The sequence below is a fragment of the Thamnophis elegans genome, chromosome 5 (genome assembly GCF_009769535.1).
Source record: "Thamnophis elegans isolate rThaEle1 chromosome 5, rThaEle1.pri, whole genome shotgun sequence".
Lineage (NCBI taxonomy): Eukaryota > Metazoa > Chordata > Lepidosauria > Squamata > Colubridae > Thamnophis > Thamnophis elegans.
This window is the reverse complement of record NC_045545.1, coordinates 43,405,037-43,424,277: the sequence shown is the minus strand read 5'-3', so window position 1 is coordinate 43,424,277 and position 19,241 is coordinate 43,405,037. Positions and strand designations below refer to the sequence as shown.

General features: G+C 37.9%; 1 protein-coding gene across 4 annotated transcripts in view; it reads left to right on the top strand.

The window, feature by feature from the left end:
* PTPRF (protein tyrosine phosphatase receptor type F) overlaps window positions 1–19,241 on the top strand; it is a 627,213-nt gene that overhangs the window by 340,020 nt on the left and 267,952 nt on the right. The gene's annotated exons all lie outside the window — the stretch shown is intronic.

Here is a 19,241-nt window from a genome sequence, read left to right as displayed (position 1 = left end):
AGTAAATAGTGCAGAAAAATAAACTTTCTATCCAGATGATAGTCTGGTGATGTCTAAATTAACTTCCTTGATCAGAGAAAAAACAATATCTACATTTATGGCTGACTGGAAACCCCTTACAGACTTTTTGCATGAGATAGAAGAAATGCACTTACAACTGATTTTGATGATTAGAAAAAAAATAGATAATAGGAAAAAAGGAGGTTTTTGTAATTATATTTTCTGCAAAAGAAAAAGTAATAGCTTACAGACTTAGCTACACTTCTTTTTACTTACATAATGTGGAAATGTCATTAGGGGAAAGTGGTATTGTAAGATCTCTGAATTAAGAACATTCCCACCCCACTCCAGGAGAAGGATAATGTAAAATCTCAATTTCCTCCTCATCAGGTGGGGGCAGTCAGAGGTGGTATTTACCGGTTCTCCGAACTACTCAAAATTTCTGCTACCAGTTTTCCAGAACTGATCAGAACCTGTTGAATACCATCTCTGGTGCAGAGACTTGGGATTTTCTGATATTCCATCCAAGTATTCATTACCCAAGCCAGCTTTTCAAATTTAGCTACAATTACAAAGAAACACTATATGTTAATTGGAAAAAATTATCAGGGAAGGTTCGAGGATACTGCATGAGGGACTCCAAAATACATGCAGGACAATCATGTTTTTACTGCAGTAATAAAAAGTACACATCCAAGTTCTTTCTGCACAAGAAATGCGTTCACAACCTGTTATAGTGGCTTTTTATACAACCTCAAAAACTTTATACTTAATTTTATAATTCCTTTCTACCCAGCCATCAATTGGGAAAAAATTTCAGGGAGTGTTATAAGAGCAGCAAAGGACTCTTTGGGAAATTTTCTTACATATTTTCAGTTACCCAGTTCTTACATCCACATGAAGCTTGTGTCAAAAGCTTGTGGATTCATAGAGTGACTAAACATATAATTAGTTTCCAAAATTTTAGTACCGTATATACTCGAGTATAAGTCGAGTTTTTCAGCCCACTTTTTGGGCTGAAAAAAGCTGCCTCGGCTTATACTCGAGTCTACAACTGGATCCGGCAGTGCTGTTGCCTGTTGGAGGAGGAGGAGGCGAACCAGCCTGCCATCGCCGGCCACCGCTAGCCCCGCCGCTCTTCCCGACCCCTTCCAAGCCCCACAGTCCAGCGGATGGAGCAGCGAAGCCCCGGGGCTTCGCTGCTGCTCCCCACATTTGCTGCACGGGGATCCCTTGGAGAGGGGATTCCAGCCTGCCATCGCCAGCCACCGCTAGCCCCGCCGCTCTTCCCACCCCCTTCCAAGCCCCACAGTCCAGCGGATGGAGCAGAAGCAGCTCGGGGGCTTCGCTGCTGCTCCCCGCATTTGCTGCACGGGGATCCCTTGGAGAGGGGATTCCAGCCTGCCATCGCCAGCCACCGCTAGCCCCGCCGCTCTTCCCACCCCCTTCCAAGCCCCACAGTCCAGCGGATGGAGCAGAAGCAGCTCGGGGGCTTCGCTGCTGCTCCCCGCATTTGCTGCACGGGGATCCCTTGGAGAGGGGATTCCAGCCTGCCATCGCCAGCCACCGCTAGCCCCGCCGCTCTTCCCACCCCCTTCCAAGCCCCACAGTCCAGCGGATGGAGCAGCTAGCGGTGGCTGGCGATGGCAGGCTGGAATCCCCTCTCCAAGGGATCCCCGTGCAGCAAATGCGGGGAGCAGCAGCGAAGCCCCCGAGCTGCTTCTGCTCCATCCGCTGGACTGTGGGGCTTGGAAGGGGGTGGGAAGAGCGGCGGGGCTAGCGGTGGCTGGCGATGGCAGGCTGGAATCCCCTCTCCAAGGGATCCCCGTGCAGCAAATGCGGGGAGCAGCAGCGAAGCCCCCGAGCTGCTTCTGCTCCATCCGCTGGACTGTGGGGCTTGGAAGGGGGTGGGAAGAGCGGCGGGGCTAGCGGTGGCCGGCGATGGCAGGCTGGTTCGCCTCCTCCTCCAACAGCACTGCCGGATATCCGCCCAACGCTGCGGGGGCGCCAGCGGGAGCTTTGGCGGCTTCACCTCAGCCGCAGCGCTGGGCAGCAAATGTGCTGGTGCTGTTGGAGGAGGAGGAGGCGGCGGCAGCAATAGCACCTGAGGAGTGAGGACAGGACAAGAAGCAATGGAAACTTGTCAGAAGGAGACTCAAGCTGGAAATAACGAGAAATCTGACAGTAAGAACAATTAAAATCCTAGGAAAATGTCCTTTCATGAAAAATTACTTTTTCAGTTAACTCTGCCTGACATTAGTTGGGCGAACAGAAATATTAGTTGGCCAATTCTAAAAGGGAGCACCAGAAAGAACTTAAAATATTTTTTAAGAGAGCTGGGTTTTTCATTTATATTATATGTATGAACAGAATTAACACAAATTGCAGATACCAATCAAACATAAAGAAAAAAAGGATGAAATAATGCTCATTTTTAAAAACTCAGTGAAAATAAAAACAATATACCAAGAAGGTGGCATACTGGTTGTGATTTGATCTCTTCGGGGGATCCCGGGGATCCCCTATACAAGTATTTTAATATTGCAGACTTGCAGTATTATAAGTCATACTGATATTATAGAACACTTTAATTAAGCGGGTCCCTTGAATAAACATAACTTTGAGTTTCAAATAACACTGATTTTTTATTTTTGAAATTTACCGTAGCTGCTGCATTTCCCACCCTAGGCTTATACTCGAGTCAATAACTTTTCCAGCTTTTTGGGGTAAAATTAGGTGCCTCGGCTTATATTCGGGTCAGCTTATACTCGAGTATATACGGTAGTTTATCAAAGTATAATATAAAATACAAAAATACAAAAGAAAATAATAAGAAAATAAGGAACGGGAAAGGGAGGGGGGAATCTGGGAAAGAAGGGGAAAAAAGAAAAAGTGTTGACTTCCAACTCCTTTGGCACAGTAGAATAAGGTAATAGCATAAAACTTCAATATATAATTTATAAATGTCAAAGGAAGGGGAAGAGGAAGAGAGGAGGAGGGGAGAGGTAAGGGAAGAAGGAAAGGAAAAGGGGAAGGAAGGAAGTAGAGAAGGGAGGGAGGGAGAAAAGAAAGGGAGAAGAAGATGGTGTCAAAACAGGCAAGGGATGGTAGCAATCCAAATAAAATGTTATAATTCTGTAAATGGAATGACAAATGTATAAGAACCATGAATGTAAAAAAAGAATAACTATGTGAATGTATACCTGTAAGTGTATATCGATATATTTATATATAATTATATTATATGTGTATATCAATACATATCTAATTCATAAATGTCCACCTCCCCAATATTACAAATGCAGTGGAGGATTCAAAATAAATATGTCTGAAATTCAAACTATAAGCTTAACTTTTCTTTTTAGGGTTTAAAAGTTTTATTTCTTTTAAGACAAACATTTCATCATTCCTCAATCAGTAAGACATCGAAATACAATTTTTTGTGTGTCAAAATAGTTCTAGTTTAGCCTAATGTATACCCCTCCCTCCCTCCCCCCTCCCCCCCAACCCCCCTCCTCCTCCCCCCCGACTTCCCAGAACCCGTACACGGTATAGATTTTTAACAAACACAGTCTAAAATCTATTGAGAAAAAAGAAATAAAGAAATTAATGACATTATACATTGACCTTAGCTTCTTCTTGCTGAGCTAACTTTAAACAATTTAAATCATTTCTGATCTTAAGCATAAGCTAACTGGAATTTCTTGGTCCCGTGTTTATTTTGTATATAGTCAATCTATTTTTTCCAGTCTCGTTTATATCTCTCATTTGAGTGATCTTTAAGATATGCCGATATTTTAGCCATCTCGGCTAAGTTTGTAACTTTCAATGTCCATTCTTGAGTTGTAGGCAAGTCTTCCTTCTTCCAGTATTGTGCCACCAACAGTCTTGCTGCTGTTATTAGGTGCAGAATCAAGTTAGTCTCTATCACTGTAAAGTCAGTACATATACCTAGTAAGAATAGCTGAGGAGTAAACTTTATCCTTCTTTTAAAGATATTTTGCATAATCCACCATATTTTTATCCAGAATGCCTTAACCTTTTGGCAGGTCCACCATATATGATAATATGTAGCATCGAGAGAACCACACCTCCAACATTTAGGCTGTACATTCGGATACATAGAAGCCAGCTTTTTAGGATCTAAATGCCATCTATAGAACATCTTATAAAAATTTTCTCTCAGGTTTTGAGCTTGTGTAAATTTCACATTTGTTACCCATATTCTTTCCCATGTATCCAACATTATTGGTTCTTCAATATTTTGAGCCCACTTTATCATACAATCTTTAACTAATTCTGTTTCCAAATCCATCTGTATTAATACATTATATATCCTCTTTATATGCATTGAGCTTTGATCTCTTATTTGTTTAAACAAATTATCTTCAGCTTGGATAAAACCAATTTTTTGATCTATTTTCCACCTGGCCTGTAATTGGCCATACTGGAACCATGTTTGAACTACCTTCTCCTCTTTTAATACCTCTAAAGATTTTAGTTGTAGTACCCCCCTTTCCAAAATGAGAAGCTGTCTATAGGTAGTTCTATCCTGTTTTTGTGCTATGTTCATATTTTCAATTGTATGTCTAGGAATTGCCCATATGGGTATTTTGTCATTTAATTTATATTGGTATTTTTTCCAGACCCGCAGTAAAGCATTTCTTAAAATATGACTTTTAAACTTCTTATCCAGTTTTTTGTTGAATAACAGGTAAGCATGCCAACCATATACCAGATCGTGTCCCTCGATATTCAGTATTCTATCATTAGTTAAATGAGTCCAATCACTAATTACAGATAGCGCCACTGCATCGTAATATAATTTTAGGTTAGGTAATTTCAAGCCTCCTCTCTCCCGTACATCTTGCATTATTTTCATCTTTACCCTTGGCTTCTTTCCTGCCCATACAAATTTGTTGATACCCTTCTGTCATTCTAAAAGATTCGCATCTTTTTTAAGTATAGGTAACATTTGGAAGAGAAATAAAAATTTTGGTAAAATGTTCATTTTCACTGCGGCTATTCTACCCAGCAAAGATAAGTGCAATTTCTCCCATTTTTTCATCTCTATCTGTATACTATGCCAAAGTGGTTCATAATTATTCTTATATAATTTCCCGTTTGAGGTTAAAATATTGACTCCAAGATATTTGACTTTTTTGATCACCTCACATCCTAACGTCCCTCCTAGTTCTTCCTTTTGTTTAATATTCATATTTATAGCTAATATTTTCTTTTTAAAAAACTATAACATATATTAAAAAGATTAGAAAATAAAACATCACTAATACTAAGAATATTTGTAAGTAACTAAGCTGTATAAATTTGGTAAAATGTACAGGAAATCTTTTACAACCCCAAAACGCCAAACTATCAAATTTTAAAGGGAGACATTCCTTTATATAGAAATCATACCAAATTCAGGAATAGTCATTTGTGTTTTCAGCCTTAAAACTACTAGAAAATGTGATAACATTTTGCCAGGGTCTACGGAAAGGAAGTTCGTTTTTTGAGGTAAAGTTTGTGTATTTATTATTAAGCATACTTTATTTATTTATTTAATTAAATTTATATGAGGTCCATCTTTAAAGGTCTCTGACAATAGAACATAAAATGGTACAGTAATTAAAAGAAAAACTAAACAAGAAATAGCAATGTAGCATATACACAACACAAATATAGTTAGGCAAGGAAAAGTTAAGGAGAACCTTCACAGCAGATTTCACAAGGTTTTTCCAGGACAGTGATGGCAAACCTTTTGTGTTCAGCATGTCAAAAATTAGGAAAATACCTAACTTTACCCTGCTAACATGTCACATACACATCCCCCAAACAAAAGAGAAGCAATTATCTTATCTCCCCTGCCTCCCCATATCTAGGCCATCTTGAATAGAGGCCTGGGTCTCAACTTCCACCCTAATGCCGCTGCTGCCACTCAAAAAGGCTACTTGTGCTATTCTCCAAGGCACAATTGCCCCTATAGCAGCGCTTCCCAGAAACTGTGCAGCCAGAGGCAGTGCTCTTTTTTTCTTTTGACAGGCTTCTGCAGCTTTCCCGAGGTTGCTCCAGATTGTATGAGGCCTTTGTTCTTGAAGTGGCTTTGAAGAATGCTGTTTGCAGCCTCTGGAAGCTCTTCAGAAGCTCCAGAAGTCATGCAAGAGCACAGTCCTCTTGTGTGATTTCAAAGGTCATACAAGAGCACACCCTATTTTGTGCAGCTCTGTAGCCTCTAAAAATCACACAAGAAAAGTGCATGGTTTCAAGATGTCAGTTGAACAATGGTGTGCCACCTAGAACATTGTGGTGAGTTACCTTTGACATGTGTCTCATAGGTTTGCCATCACTGATCTAGGAGGATACAAAGTTTCTTCAGAGGCACATTTTTTTTGCACTTTAATTTAGTCTTCCTTTGCTCTCTAGTTTTAGATTTTGGTATTTCTGTGATATGGTCAGGTCTTAACTTTGGTTTCATTTAGCTAGCAGGAATTTGGTTGCTTCACAGTGTTAATATTGCATAAACTGAAATTATCAGTACATGCTGGGCATTCTTACATTGTAGGCTTGCTCCTCCTCCGTGTTTTCCCAGAAAAATATTTACAGTGCTATACTTACTGTACTATAATTTTGATGGGTGAGAAAGTCTGGGCAGGCTACTTCAGCTGACTGCAGTTCTGCAGTTCGGCTGTTCAAATCTCACCGGCTCAGGGTTGACTCAGTCTTTCATCCTTCCGAGGTGGGTAAAATGAGGACCCGGATTGTTGTTGGGGGCAATATGCTGACTCTGTAAACTGCTTAGAGAGGGCTGAAAGCCCTATGAAGCGGTATATAAGTCTAACTTATAGCCCTACAAATAATGATACCTGTAATTACTATATAGCCCAGCCTATATAATCTACTCCATTAAGCATTTAGCTGATTTAACTCCAATTAATTCTATGTTTCATGAGAGGCCCAATTTTATGAGATGCAAAAATGAAATGTAAAGCCTTGTTAAAAAGGGACTGTATTGTTTTTATTACTATCAAATCCAGAGAGGATTCTTCCATCCTCCATTGAATTCTCATTTATAAAATAGATGATCACTCTGTGTGCAAATTCTTTGAATATTCCAACTGAATAACAATGTGTATCCTTCAGTCTAAAAATATTTTATTATCCAACTATTCTTTGATCTTCTACTATACTATCTGGAATAATACAGCTATATTTGAAAAGATAGCTTTCTTCCCTTCCACAAGAGTCCACTGAACTATTATTGTGTCTACTACATGACTTGAATTCATTTGGTGAGTAGAGAATCTGTTTCTCATGTTGCAAACTCCTACTAGTCTTACTGCTGTAGACGTTGTTATTGATCAAAGAAGCCATGTCAAGATTTGCATGCAGTAAAACTGAACAGCTCCCCCTCTCCACCTTCACCCTCCTCTCTCAAGATGAAGCAAGAGGAGAAAGCAGCAGGAGAAGTCCTGTCTTTGCTAATTAGACTCTAAATATGATGGAAGCTTTTTTAAACCAGCCTCCTGCCTGAGGCATGAATTTACTAACTTTAGTTTGTTGTTAGGTTTGGTTCATTGATCTTGTCACAATTGATGATTCATTAAGTTGTGATCTGTGTAGAAATTACAATGTGCAGATGAATCAGAAGGACATATCTGAGCACTCCCCAAGTGTTATTTAGGAAAGGCTCTTAGTAGCAGGCATGTGCTGCACACCAAGTGCCAATTGTCATTTTAAATTCTCAGTTTATGGACCGTGGGTGGTAATAATGAAGCATTTAAGGACTGGTTGCTTCTAAAATATATCTTCAATTATTGTTAGAGGAGTTTTTTTCTTCCAAAAAAACCTAAGTATTTGGCTGCTCTTATACCTTCTTTCATTGTAGTATTTCTTTTTCAATTAGGAAGGCTTTATAGGTCTATATATCTTTTTATGATTTCATTTTTTTTTCATTTAGATTTTGAACTAAACCACTTTTCAGGACAAATGCTAGGAATTCTTATATGGGGAAGTAAAATATTCCTCACACATATTTGAAAAAAGTGACAAATATGTGCCAATAGTAGATATACCCAAGATGTTTTTTCTTGATTAAATACATAAATACATCCTTACCTCATGCCCTGATGGCTACCCAGACAATTATTTTGTTAAGTAAAATAGAAGGCTTTAGAGCAGGGGTGTCAAACTCAAGACCCGGGGGCTAGATCTGGCCCACAGGGTGCTTAAATCCGGCCCACAATGTCTCTGCCAGGAAAAATGAAGTTTGGGTGGGCCACATGCGACCCTCCCAGGCTTTGTTTTCTCTGGCAGAAGGTTGCAGGAGGCCATCGCAGCTGGAAATGGAGCTCGGGAGGCCACTTTCACTGGCAGTGTGCTCAGTTCACCAAAGGCAACCGTAACACGAGTGACATTGAGCTGGCCACACCCACCCCAGCCATGCCCATTTCTGCCCTCTGAGGGCAAACACACCCCTGATGCGGCCCTCAATGAAATCAAGTTTGACATCCCTGCTTTATAGTTTATGAAAGAGGAAGTTAATCTTAATAACACAGGAGGTGGTTGAAGAAGTTGTTAATTTCTACCACCTATTTCTAATTAAAACATTTTCATTTGGCCATTTTGTATGCATAAAATAATTAATGTAGTTATTTTCTAGGGAGAAAAAAACATATCAGATACGAAGATTGGAATTGAGATGAATATTTCAAATGATTAACATACCTGCTTATAGTATAATTTGTTACATAACTTTATACCTAACCTCCTTTGTCATTGTAACATGGAAGTTAAATTTTTCTCAAATCTTTTCCTTTTTAAAATTGATTTATAACAAAAATCCTTATCAACAAGTTGCCTTAAATTTGAACAACTCTTCCAACTAGCAACTTCTAGATGCTCAAAATCTGAAATTAATTGTTCAGATCAAGCAATAAAAATGGACAGACCTAGATTTTATATATTTGACCAACTTCAATAAGTTATTTAGATTATAAATATTTTAGATATTTATTATGAAACTTATCTAAAAATTTCAAAGTATCAGACTATAGGCACTCAGACACAAAAGACAATGGATATGTACAGGGGGTTGGCATAAAAGGTGCCTGGAAGGAATCTATTGCTTTACACTGCAAAATGTTACTAGACATGTGAACAATTTACCACATTTTATTTGAAAAGCTGTACAAATACTTCACTTAGATTACATCATATTCTGCATAGCAGTTTCTGCTCCACTGATGTTTCTTTTCTTCCTCACAATCTTCCTTGGAACTAATTAATCTCAAGTATACAATTTGTCTGAAGTTTACAGTCACACTTTATGGTCACAGACTTTAGTGATGGAGCATCAGATTCCAGATTGTTTAGAATTCCTCTTGTCTTGTTTCATTTACTCGTAAAAATGATGGCAAAGTTAAATGCGTGCAAACAGTAATATCATTGCACTTGAGATCAATCCATTGATCATTTTTCTGTCTTATCAAGACATGACATTTAGCCAATTCCCTGGAATCAGATATGTACCACAGACATTTAAATAATACATTCAATATACCCACATTTATCTAATGAATGGCTGAAGGGTTTTATAATGTTGGGTTTATTAAATGAAATGATACAAAATTTTGTTTACTATTGAAAATGAAAACATGATAATTTAAGCTAAATTTTCTTTACATATGTTTTCTAAAAAGAATTTAAATTATCCTATATATTTTATATTGGATATACTGTACACCCTAATGGCTAAACCGCTTGATCCATATGGGAGGCCACCCTGCCTTAATGTGTATCGTATGTGCTAGTAGCAGGGACGTGGAGGCAGGGGAGGCGTGGCCTCACCAGTGTCATGAGGAAAAGAAAAGAATTTTTAAAATAATTAAAAAGGCTAAGGTAGTTGCTGCCAGACTCCAGAGTCACAGTGACTCTGAATCTGCTTAGTGCTAACTGTAGGGGGAGGCAAGAGAACTATGGGCCTCCTTTGCATAAGGAATTTTTTGCCTTTTAACGCTTGCTCAGAGTTAAGCAAGAGTTAAAAGGTGAAAAATTCCTTATGCAAAGGAGGCACGTGATTCTCCCGTCTCCTGATCTGGGAGCAGCAAATCATGCCTTGGCAGCCTTGCCTAAGTAAGTTGCTTTTTTATTTAATTTTTTACATTTTCATCATGGCGGGCGGACAAGAGGAGAGTTGAAATCCACAGTTGGAAAAGGTATGTGGATTGGACAGAGGGGGGGATTCAAAATGATAATTTAATTTGTAATTTTTTGTGAGGAATTTGTGTGTGTGTGTGCGTGTGTTTCTTTCGGGGGGGGCGAGGCGGCGGAGTGCGGCAGCAGCAGGGACGTTCTCACCACTGTGTCCAACAGTCCGTCATAAACGTGAGATGCGGCCTATTGGACACAGCGGTGGCGGGGGGAGGAATGGGCTGGGTGGGCTGGCTGGCTGGCTGGGGAGGGGGGAATCATGGCCGCTCAGGCCCCGGCAGCAGGGCTTTAAAGTAGCAGCAGGCACCGGTGACAGGATTTTAAAGTCCCGGCGTGCGTCCGCCATAGAGTGGGACCCAGTCTCGCCGTCCGCCATAGAGCGAGACCGGGTCCCGTTCTATGGCGGACGTGGTGCTGGGACTTTAAAGCCCTGCCGCTGGGGTCCTGCCACGGCAGCAGGGTTTTAAAGTGGTGGCAGGCACTGGCGGCAGGACTTTAAAGTCCCAGCACCACGTCCGCCATAGAGCAGGACCTGGTCTCGCTCTATGGCGGACAGCACCGGGACTTAAAAGCCCTGCCACGGCAGCAGGGCTTTAAAATGGTGGCAGGCACCAGCGGCAGGACTTTAAAGTCCTGGCGCCGCGTCCGCCATAGAGCAAGTCCCGGTCCCGCTCTATGGTGGACGCGGCGCCAAGGCTTTCGCGCTTGCCTCACTGGCCATGAAGCTCACCGCACGTCACTGGTTAGTAGTATGTACTGTTATATAGTATGTACTATCTCTTTTGCAGTATCAGCTAACATAAGTCAGATTTACATAATATTTATATTTGTGTATAGAAATTACACTCACTGAAAAATGTGTCGCTTGTGGTAATTTCAATCATCACATTTTGTAATAAGAACCAACTTGGAGTACAATTTTATATAGCACAGATATATATTTGTGAAGGAAGTGTGGTTATTGTGTATTGAACATAAAGCTTATTGGCAAATAAAATTTACTCCAAGCACTTATTTTTACTCCATTCTAATCTAAATAAAATATTTAAAATTCTCATGATTACTTAATTTCAATTCTTCTTAAAAAGTAATAACGTGAAACGATTTTACTTTTGTCATTTTGAGTTTAATATTTAATATTTAAGTCTTATTGTCATAATGCATGAAGGAACAAGTAGAGCATCTATCTGCCTCCCTACATTGTGTCTGTCTATAATTTTTATTTATCATATACTTTTCAAAAAATTTCTTCTGCAAATAGTTTAATATCTCTTCTCTGGAAGCTGGCAGAAAAAGTTTCTCACTTTTTAAAGACTAAAATAACCTTAATAAGCTTAAAGGGTTATTAAGATAAATTAAAAGGTAAATCAAGTACAAAGAATAGCAAAAACGTACATTATATAACATTTTAAAAAGTCAGTTTGTTCAACATATTTCCCTTTTTTAAAAAGGCAGTAATAGCATCACCACTCTGGAAACTTGATATTTCAAAATTAAAACATTTTCAGGACCAACTCAGTTGTGTGTATAAATAGACTCATTTTTTATTTGCCTAATATTGTAACATTCCCATTTGATTGCCAAAAATCATGATAAAGATAATATGGAATACTTCTATTATGGTATCCAAATCTCTTGACAGGTTCAATCTTATAAAGGTGATTATTTTTGGCAGCCAGTCATTTCATATGAATGATAATGGAATGATAGATGAGTGCAAAAGTTTCTGACTTCTAGCGAGAGGCTGTATGGGTAATTCATGTCATGATTGTATTGTGGCTACATTGAAGATAATGATCTCAAGGCTTGGACCTCTGCATTTGTTTTAACCTGCATGTGGATGAGGAATGATATAGCAATACTTGTTTACAGGTGAAAAGCATTACTGTTTTCTGCTTACTACAATTCAAACCAAGCAATCTACATATAATTTAAAACAAGTATATGACAAACTCACAGAGAGAGACAGGAGGGGGGAATGTAGGTTGAGATGTAACATAATTGTATTTGTGTGCATTTTTGTCATAACTGTGGTCTGAGGCAAATGGCAGTCACTTCTTACATACATTGGAGCTTCTTTTTGCTAGCTATCCCAACAATACCACAATACACTGAGTTTAATATATGCTAGATGAGATCCTTAGGCAAAATGCTTTCTTAAGCTACCATAGTGAACATGTTTGTTTTGTAAGGAATTAGAAAATGCTCATTCTGATTCATAGAGAAAAAAAATCATGCATTGTGTATTTATTTGTCTGTGTTTCATAGAGACAATGTTGTTACGTTATACGTGAGATTTATGTCTCTGTCCTTGCAATTCTGTTATATCAATATCTATAGAAAATTAATTAGAATAATTTTTATTTGTTTACTGTTTGTATATTGTAGGGGGTAACCTAAGGCAATTTCAGCAAAGTAATAGACAACTAAATAATTAAGTGAAAGGGATATTTGACAAAAAGCTTGAAAGAAAAGTTATCTCTCTTTGGACAAACTGGTTGCATAAATCTCTTTGGCATGTGGTGGTTCCCCCAACCTTTTTGGCTCTGCAGACTGGTGAAGGGGAAGGGATGTTTTCACACATGCAACCTACCGTAATCCCGTCCATGTGCAAATACAAAGACTCGGCAGCTGCTTGTATGGCCCAGTTTCCAATCAGCCACAGTCAGGTACCAGTCCCCTATGTTAAAGAATTCTTTAAAAAAAAAAGTCTTAAATGATAAATCCAGGTTCCACATTTGGGAAGCAATATATGTATAAATCATGAATTAATTGTATGAAACCTTTTTTCCTCAGCTGTCATAGGCCTCATTATCAATTGTATAGATTCTTGACAAAATAAAGATATTTTCCTGGAGGTTTATGCACTTCCTTGGAAGATTTAAACAAACAAATGTCTTTATAGGATGCAAAAATCAGCAGTTATTTTGAATTCAGTGGCATGATTACCCTATTATACCCAGACTAATTCAGTTTTTAGGGACATCTGGAAAAACAGTGAAATTAAATGAAGGAATAAATAAAGTTAGTGTACAATTATATCATATACCTTCCTTGTTCAGTTTAAATAGGGTCTGTACTGTAGTATAATTTTTGCATTGTTATTTATTGCTGTAAGCCACCCAAAGTTGTCAAGGATTTCAGGCAGTCTTATAAATGTCACAGATTAAATAAATATATAGCCTACTGGGACTGTAACATTGACAATATAAAAAAGAAGTGCATTTCTCTCAAAGGAAAAAAATACTTAAGATTGAAAACTAGTTTGCTAAGACTAGATGGCTTCTTTTAATTAAGTTACTAACTTTGCTGGTTTTGAGTTTCTATCATTCACTGAAACTTAAAATATGTGCTTTGTCCCTTCCTGCCTTGGGTAAAATAATAGACCCTGTAGAATGAACTGTGTGATTTTAGTGTCTCAGAAGACCTTCTTTCATAGCAGTTCAAGCCACTGGTTTGGGTGCTTTAACTAATTAATTGCCTCCAACTTGTAAAATTTGAATGAATCAGTTACAATTGATTTGGAGTTGGTGTAATATTTGCTGTTCTAAATCGTGGAAATGGTTGTGAAATGTGATACATCATAAATATTTCAATTCTGTCATTAAATGCATTACATGTTTCTGAGATAGCTAGCAAATGAAATAGCATTTCTTTACAGCTATTTTAAGAATCTCCCTCAAGATCTGCTAATAAAAGGTAGAAATGAAAATCAGCTTTTTTGTTATCAGTAGATTTAAGATAGTCAAGCATCAACATAATTATAAAGTCCACCAGTTTTGCTTGAGTGCCCATTGCTTGCAATAGATTGTGCATCTGTTAGCTGTGAGCAGCTGGTTTCCATGGAAACTGCATGTACCATTTACCTGTGAATAATTGAGAATGACAGCTGTAATGAGGGAATTTTGGGCAAATTGTGTAAATATTCGTAACCAGATTACTCTGATAAAATATTTTCACAGCAGATAAAGATACAACTTCCAGGCTTAAGAAGATCAAGCTGAAGGGGAGAAGGAGAGGTCCATCAATGTGAAATTCAGGGGACAAGTGTTTTAACGCCTGTAACAAATTCCTTATATTGGATAGTACAGTAGTGTTTATGAGACTCTGATTCTGTGCACCGGAGTCTCAAGGGCCTGAAATCATTTTAGCTTCATTCCTAGGAGCATGGAATTAGATTGCGTCTGATCTGAATATGTAAGTGTTGTTGGACTGAGAAGGGAAAAGCTGAATAAATTGTAGGTAGAAATTGATAAATTGTCCTTTCTATTTCAGAATGTACATGATGAATAAAGAAGGCATAGAGATATCACAATAAACTAACTTCCTTTTTATCTTCCCTCTGCTTTAAATTAATGAATGGATGCATGTGTTATAAATTTATGTAAATATTTAATTAGCCAGTTTCCTCAGTTTACAGCAATAATGTATTCACTATTCTCATGTATATTGTACACTAGTAAAAACTGACTAAATCTAGCTAGCTCGCTGCATACATCTGAATGAAAGTGCATGTCTATGGGAGGGATATAAGGAGGAGGCAAAAAAGAAGTAGCCAAAATCAGTTGCTTATGATTGGATTCTACCAGATTGTTATTCTAATCTGTTTGCTTTAGTTTATCTCAAATTGAAATGGCATGTCCAATTTTTCATGCTCGTCGGTGAGTTTGTTTACTTATTTATATATATCCCACCTTTATTATGTTTACAAATAACTCAAGGTGGCAATACACCTTTCTCCTCCTATTTTCTCCACAACAACACTGTGAGGTGAGGTGATTTTTTTTCTCTAAAGAAAAAATGAATAGTCATGAGGTATGTATAAATATGGTTTGCATATGTTCTTCATACCACAAAAATTAGTAGTGCCCAAAATGACTCTGTAACATTAACTTTTCTTGGAATTCATTTCCTTCTCAGAAGTTGTATTTTTTAACTTTCTGAGATAGGATGCATCTACTTATAGATTGTCTTACAAAGACACAGATATAGGAAAGTAAAGTAATTTAGCTTGCTGCAACGTACCCCCATTGTACTACTTCCTATATTTATTTATTTATTTTTGTTTAATGACAAATGTCTCCAACCAAAGCAGTGGCAATACCCATCTTCATTCTTTAAAAAATCAGGCTGATATTGGGAGTGATTAGGTGGACACATTTGGTAATATTACTTGTAATCTATTCTAAAGAGAACAATCGCTTTGGTTACTGTACTTAAAAGTTTGTTAGTAGAGATACTGTGTGGTATGATAAATGGAACTTGTCACAAACCTCATCTATACTGATCCTCTTAGTTAATCTGGAGAATAATCCTGCTAAAAAGCATTAATGCCCTTAAGACACTGTGAGTATGTCTGTCCTTGGAAAATGCAATAACATGATTCTGTATGAAAACATTCAATATCCCTAATGGTTGAAAGGAAACATTTCTTAATAGTTCTTTAAAATTTGAAGTTGGGTGTGCATTTATAATTAGTTGGGCTGTGATGTTGGTAGCATGTTGTCAGATTTAAGAGTTATGGGGATTTATGTAGAAATACATATGTCTATTCTGGTCCTGTTGTATTTGGGATGCCAGTGTTGTCAAGATAAAATATAAAATTGAGAATGAATTGCTGACTGATTTCCATCTGCTTTAGAATCTTTCTAAGACAATAAAGAACATTGAACATTGTTTCTTTTTTTTACTTCCAACTGTCCTACCCTGTTTCCCCGAAAATAAGACCACCCCATATAATAAGCTCAATCAGGCTTTTGAGCGCTAAAATAAGCCCTCCCCAAAAAATAAGCTCTCCCCGAAAATATTGGAACACAGCAACAGCCATGAGGTGGCCACACTCGCCATCTCCTGCACCTCAAAAGTAATAAGGCCAAGCGCTTATTTCAGAGGTAAAAAGAAAATAAGGCCATGTCTTATTTTCAGAGAAACACAGTACTAGCCTGGTGTCTATAAAACAAGTAGTAGACTTGTCCTAACTCCTAAGACATCTATAGAGTATAGCTTTTAATTGGGATTTCAGCTATGAGGAATTGGTATACTGTCCTTGAAACTGTTCATTATTCATAAAGCTACGACTTTGGCTATAAGGTTCTCCTACAGATATTTACAGACTCACATATCAAATCATTGGGGGGGGGGGTTGTTATATGGAGTATGAAGTAACTCATCCAATAAATTTTAATTGGTCAAGAAAATCTTTCCAAAGGCTTAGTAGGTTGACCAGTGTGATAGTGAAGGAAAAGGCTTTGAATCAAATCTCCTTTTCTTATGAACTCACTAAGTGTTCTGTAGCCAACGTTCCTGCAGCAACAGTGTGATCCCATTTAATACATTTCCTTCCTTCCTTCCTTCCTTCCTTCCTTCCTTCCTTCCTTCCTAAATCTGTATTATATTTAAAATTGTATAACAGATTATTTTTCTTCCCAAAGTTTATTTAAAAGAGAGATCCTATATCCTAAGGAATGTTGTTACATTTTAAGTTTGGAATATAAAAGAATAACGTAATAACAAAAAGAAGGCAAAGTAAAAATACAGGCTAGAAGGTGTGATTTCTACAGCTAGTGCAGCTTCAGATATAGAAGAATTACGTATTAAACAGCGGGAGATGGGGGAAATGGAAGCTTCTGGCCTACTTCAACTTGATAGCTTTGGGGCCAAACTGAAATCTCCCAGAGTCATCTTCCATTATTGATTTTGGTAAGATGTTTACTTGTATCTCCAATTTCCTTTTGATTGAACCAGTTACAAGGTCCAAACAATTCATACTCCTTCAATCTGTGGATCAAATCATTGGTCAGGCAGAGCAGAAGCTCTTTCAATGCTGAATTTTGGCCTGAACCTAAATTGAACCAAACACAAGCTCTGATAAAGAGATTTATTGTAGAAATAATCATAGCTGTTGTCCCTTACTTCAATGTGTGGATAGGATAGTCTATAACAGGGGTGTCAAACTGGCAGCCTGAGGGCCAGATACATCACACACAGGTCACGCCCACCCCATCTCCGCAAAGGGGAAAACATTGTGAAACGTTACATAATGGCAATGTGACGTGGTGATTTTCACAAACGTGGTCTATATTGTGTGTCATCCATCTTTTTAAAATTAGCAAAAAAACCTCCCATCTTAGCATAACTATTGTATTTAGCAATAACAAATGAAGCTTGTGTATTTAAACAAACAAGTTAGCTCTGTTCTACATGGATAAAATTGTAGGATGCAACTTGCTTTAATTAGAGCTAGGAAAGCTCATCCACACTCCTTCTGTTTGCTATCATAAACACATTACATATGCTTTGCAACACAATGTGAAAGTATTAGAGCGGCAGGTGTTGCTTTCAAAGCAACAAACCAACCTGAAGATGATTGAACAAAGCCAGTTATTTTCAAAACAGATTTTTGATGCAGAAATGAACAGCCTTCTGGCACATATTTCTAAAAATTCCAGAATAATAGAGGGATATGACTATGGTTGCCAGTGCCTAGTGATTAGCAATGCTCCTATAAATTCTTTTATCATTCTTTTTATTTACTCTGATTGTGTTTATCCTAAATAATTCCTTGAAAAAAAATGTAATCTCATTTTGAATAGGCTAGTTGCTTTAACTTTGTAATGCTAGAATGTTTACTTTGCAGGACATTTATCTTTTGTTGAGAGCATTGCAGATTTCCCATTCACTTTGCAAATACCTCCTCTGGGCTGCATTCTCATGTGGAATTTGCTTCCAGTCAATAGATTTAGTTATTTGGCATTATTGCATCACGTGCCTTCCTCCTAATTCATCCTGCCTCATGTTCCTTCTGTGCATATGTAGTTTTATACCTTTGACCTTGATGTGTGTTGGTTTTTAAACAGCCATTTTTGCATTTCCTTAGTTTGTAATGGTGACTCTGGAAATAGCAATAGCAATAGCAGTTCGACTTATATACCGCTTCATAGGGCTTTCAGCCCTCTCTAAGCGGTTTACAAAGTTAGCATATTGCCCCCACAGGCTGGGTCCTCATTTTACCCACCTCGGAAGGATGGAAGGCTGAGTCAACCTTGAGCCGGTGAGATTTGAACCGCCGAACTGCAGCTAACAGTCAGCTGAAGTGGCTGCAGTACTGCACTCTAACCACTGCGCCACCTCGGAAATAATCAATTTTGATTTGGCTTATCTGAAGTCCCTTTTTAAGTTGGTAAGCTTTTTTTCTTCCTCTTGATAAAATGGCAAGGATTTAAGCTGGCAGCTGACAGATCATGTATGCAGTGATCTCTTTGCAGTGCAGTCCTTCCTACTTCCTATCCTACCTTTCTTCTGAGCATTCAGTTAACCAACATATTACTATTTTTCCACACCTATTCAGTTATATATTTTCATTCTTTCTTACTAATCGTTCTTCTTGCATTCTTCTTCTTCTAATATTTTTAAATACACCTGCACAACTTTTTTCAAATTTTCATTAATATCCTTTCTCTTTTATTAAGAGGAATATTTTTTCCCAAGCTACTGTTTCCTTTAACTAGACTTCTCTTGGTTCTCATACACACCAGTAGAGCCCCTCAATAATTATTACCTGCAAAAATTCAAGCAAACTTTCTTAAAGACTTCAAATACAAGAATTAAAGCAGATTGTATATCATAATTACATTTAAGTCATATTTCTCTGATTAAGTTTAGTAAGATCACACATAGCAGGACACTGGGGATATAGTGAGAGCTATAGCAGAAATGTTTGGGCTGGGGTGGGAGAATCTCAGAAAGGAGGAAACCCAGTGCCCTTAACTCTGAGGATGAAGCAAGGCACATGGGAACAGCATACTGATGGAGGTTAAAATGTTCCCTAACCCATATCCCAAAGCTTGTGTATAGATTTTGATTTATTGATTGGTTTTGGAAGCATCTAACATTGTTCATATTCTTTTGCCATTTCTCAGAACTTTCCTCTGAGAAGTGTCTAAATTTTTGAGTTTGACTACCATGATCATTGAGCAGGAACTGCCAGTTTTCAACATAATCCTTTAATGGAGATAGTGGTGTAGAGAGTTGTA